The sequence below is a fragment of the Euprymna scolopes genome, chromosome 38 (genome assembly GCF_053919585.1).
Source record: "Euprymna scolopes isolate OS-2025 chromosome 38, ASM5391958v1, whole genome shotgun sequence".
Lineage (NCBI taxonomy): Eukaryota > Metazoa > Mollusca > Cephalopoda > Sepiida > Sepiolidae > Euprymna > Euprymna scolopes.
This window is the reverse complement of record NC_136519.1, coordinates 73166451-73171295: the sequence shown is the minus strand read 5'-3', so window position 1 is coordinate 73171295 and position 4845 is coordinate 73166451.

Below are 4845 nucleotides of genomic sequence, written 5' to 3'. Positions count from 1 at the left end.
AATATTTTTATGTTAACAATCGGTTGAACAAAAGGATTGATTATAAAAGTAATGTTTATTTTTTTTTTTGTTTAATGTGTACTTTTTCCAATTAAAAATTGATGCAAAAATCTGAAAACATAAAATCAATTAAATAAATGATCGATTTTCTGCATGGATTCATCGATTAATTTGTTAATCGGAAAACTTTCAAGACCAAATATCGTTACGTTCATACAATTAAATCAATGTATTTTTATCTTCAACAATTCACAATTGCACAGTTATTAGGTCTGGTTAATTGGAATGCTACAACCAACAATTGATATAAATAATATTACGCAACCTTTGAACCACACACACACACACACACACACACACACACACACACACACACACACACACACACACACACACACATACATAAACATATATACTTCTTATTTGTTTTATATAAGCGTTTATATGTCACTACACATTCATGAGCAGGTTTTGGTCAGCCTGACCGAAATATGTTCATGAATGTGTAGCGCCATATAAATGCTTATATAAAACAGATAAGAAGTATATCTTGCTCTCCTCCCTCGTTAAAAATTCATTGGTTGCTTCACCTCTGGAAAATATGATATTTATTGACACGGTCCAATAAAAACCTCATTTTGTCTTAAAAATCCTCCAGAAAATGGTTAAATCAAAGGAAATCACAAAGTACAATACATATTTTGAACTGCTCTTTCCAATTCAGCAGTCGATTAAAAAAAGATGAATAATAAAGAAATTATAAACGATATTTCAAAATTCCCTTGTTCAAATTTATTGGCACCGTAATTCTAAAGATCGATTGTATGGCCCTTAGCCTTCATTACTTGCAGTAGTCGTTTATTATAGTTTTCCACTAACTTGTAGCATTCTTCAGCAGTAAATTTATCCCATTCCTCCTGACAATAATCCTTTAACTGAGCGGGATTCTTAGGCTTCCTCTCCATTACCCCCAATTTTAAAATCCTTCACAAATTTTCAATGGGATTGAGGTCCGGGCTCTGGGATGGCCACTCCAAAACATTGATATTGTTGTCCTCAAGCCATTTCTTAGATTAGCCGAATGCTTTTGGTCATTATCTTACATGAAGCACCAACGTCAACAAGTGACAACTCTCTAGCAAAGTCCTGATTTTCATTCAGGATTTTAACATAATCCTCTTTTTTCATGATTCCTGTGACCTTAACAAGTTGTCCTGGTCCAATGGCAGCAAAGCATCCACAAAACATCAAATTGCCTCCGCCGTGCTTCACAGTTGGTATGGTGTTCTTAGGCAAGAAGGCTTTGCCAGATTTCCTGTAAACAGAAGAAATACTATTATGGCCGATTAACTACAAATTTTGTTTCGTCGGACCATATAACATGTTTCCAGAAGGCAGCATCTTTATCAATATGGCGCTTTGAGACCTCTAGCCTTGCTTTCAGTTGCACAAATTTCAATGAGGGAGTCTTCCTCGGACGACATGTTTTAAAACCAGCTCTCTTAGAAACTCTATCAACTGGGTGTCAAGTCACGTTCACTCCAGAGCTTCTCTGTTCCTCTACATCCTCTCCAGCAGTGATCCCTGGGTTTTGGTTGACACGTCGAACTATTTTTCGTTCTGCTCTCGTAGACAGTAGCCTTTTCTCCCCCGACCTTTCAAATTCATAACGTAACCTTGTGATTTGAACTTCTTTACGATGGCTCAAAGGGTGGATTTGGGAAAGTTTAGCTTCTTAGAAATCTTATCATATCCCCCCCTCTTTGGAATGACACGCTATCACACACTTCCTGAGGTCTTCACTGTGTTCCTTAGTCTTAACCATAACAAAAATTCATTGATTTAAATTAATTCAAAGCAAACACTGTCTAAAAATTATCTGAAAAATATATATTTTTTAAAATTAACATTGAATAAGCATAATTGTAGATGTCACCTTCCCCGGCGGATCCTCCTTCTCCTCCTCCTCCTTGCTGATCTCTTGCAACAACTCCGTCTCTTACATCGCCTGTAGTTCCTTCAACTCTTTTGTTGTCAGTTCCTCCTCGTGCTCCTGCACAAGCACGTTAATATCCTCATCTACCTCCAGCCCATATACTTTCCGAGGGAAATAATCTCGTCCAACACCACGTCAGACTCAGGTTGGGCATTGAACCTTTTCAAGTCTCTTTCAGCGCTGCAATCAGGCCACATTTTCTTCCAGGCAGAATGTGCGTTCTGTAACGCTTTGCCATGCAGCATCAAGGATTTTCAGAGCTATGCCAATGTTAAAATATTCCTTTCAAAACTCACGGATGGTTATTTGAGTGTTGCTCGTGATTTTAAAGCATCGCAAGAGCAAATACGTTTGAAATCACCTGCTGATCCATGAGCTGGAGGAGTGGGGTGGAATTGCGGAAGAAGAGGAGCACCCAGATGAACTTTAAATCTTATATTATGCCGGCTTCAGGGCCGTAGGGGTACGGGGGAGCATTGTCCAGAAATAGCAAACATTTCAAGAATGCCATTCTCCTGGAGATATGGTTTCATTGAATGGCCAAGCACTAAATTCACCAATTCAGTGAAGAACTGCCGGTCCTCCACATATCACCTGTAGGCTCTCTTTTAAGACTTTTTAAATCTTAAATGCACGTGGGTTCTCTGCTTGATACACCAGCAGTGGCTTTATTTTGTCAGTCACCGCTAACTTTAGCACTGTGTGCTAAGGTTAGACGATCTTTCATGGGCTTACGGCTCGGCAGCTTTTTCTCCTCAGCAGCAATGAATGTCCTGCGTGCCCCCCCCCCCCAAGGCCGTCTCGTCGCACTTGCTGTGGGACATAATCTTCTTCCAAAATTAGAGAAGCGAATCGCTGAGCAAAGTCGCCGCAGCTTTGGTATCTGGACTCGCTGCTTCACAATGCCTTATAACAGAGTGAATGTCAGTCCTCTTCTTTAATTTATTAAACCAGCCAACTCCATGTGTACTCGACAATGTCTTTCCCTCTGTTAACGCTGTCTCCAGTTGTAGGTCCTTTTTTTTTACACAGTGATCACCACTTATTAAGGCCCGGAAGCCACTCAGGGATAAGGGTTATTGCAAGTACATTACGTTAGTGTGGAGATTTGATGACGTGTTTAATTAAGGGGGCAGTTCATAAGGAATTTGTTAACATTGGACTTGAAGACATCCAAGTTGTAGTCCGGAGAGAAGCAGGCGGACGGAACAGAGTTCCACAGGCGTGCAGTTCTAAGAAAGAAGCTTTGTTCATGGAATCTACGTTTTGATTTAGGCACAGATAAAGAGTGGGGAACATTTTTGACAGTGGATTCAGCTAGACGGGTGTTTTTCGTGAAAGATTGACGAGGGGGACCAGAGATTGGAGTTCAGACGAGTACCTGCCATGGAAATAAAGATAAAACAAGGATAGGCTCGCAACGTCTTTTCTGTGGGAGAGAGGTTGCAGGGTAGAGAAAAGGGCATCCCTCACTAAGCCACGAAGTCTATTTTGTACTCTGTCAAGGCAGGATAGGCTGTTTTTAGCAGCTCCTGCCCAGATATGGCAACAGTATTCCATCCTTGGACGTACTTGGCTTTTATATAGATAGAGAATTGCATCAGTAGTGAGATATCTACTGGAGCGGTAGAAGGATCCCACCATCTTTCCAGCGACCTTGTAGATAGGGGGCACTTTTTCGGAGATCATGCTCTCTGTGATGGTATGCATCTCCTGTCAACTCCTTGTTGCGTATCCACAATAACAGAAGTATCTCCATCTCGTTATGGGCGTCGGTCTTCAATTTGGAAATAATAGTAACACTCCTCGGTTTTATAACTTTTATGCTATCTTTTTGTTTCAATATCGTACGGATTATTAATGATAGCCGATCATACTTCACGAGATCAATCACACGGAAACCAAGCTCACGTGTGTCTATTATTGCTTGCTTAATTTTAATCGGCACCATCCTCTTTTTTCTCAACGGACACCATCCCATTTCCATTTATCGAACTCATGGTTAGCGTCACAAAAACGTCAATACAGGAGATGCAATTCGATGAAAACAACACACAAACCTAAAGTTTACATTTTTTTCTTAATGAAATTGCTTTCTTTTTTTTGTGCTTGGCAATATTATTAATTTATCATAAAATCATAAATAATAAACCATAATCTGTAGTGGAATGGGGACAAAACTGAAGTGTCACATTACATGCTGCTAAGATTAAGCTTGTTTCCTTAAATAATTACAAGAAACCTTCTCTACCACCAATAGTAATGGCCAAGAACACATTACCCGAAAGTACTTCATTTAAACTCCTCGGCCTAACGTTTACAGGGAACATGAACTGGAATAGATACATTGAGAGCATTGCCAAGGCTGCTGCGAAGAAGGTAGACTCTCTCTCTACCGTGTTACAAAATTACTTACGCCTGAAAGTATCCTGTACCTACATAAGGCCACCATTGGCCCATGTATGGAGTACTGTTGTCATATTTGGGCTGGTGCATCTGCTACAAGTCTCTCACTTCTTGACAGGGTTCAAATAAGAGTCGCCAACCTGATAGGTCCTGAACTGTCATCTAGACTTCAGCCTCTGTCCCATCGACGAAATATTGCATTCCTCTGCCTGTTCTACAAGTACTTTAATGGTGAATGCTCTGACGAACTACAAGCTGTACCCTCTCGACGTGAATACCCCCGACAAACCCAAAAAGCAGCTAAATCCCACCCCTACACAGTAGAGATCCCTAGGTGTAAGAAAGCATTCTCCTCCAATCGTTTCTTCCCCAGAACTGCTAGACTTTGGAACTCGCTTCCGGGATTCTGCTTTCTCAACTGTACTGACATGCAGAAGTTCAAG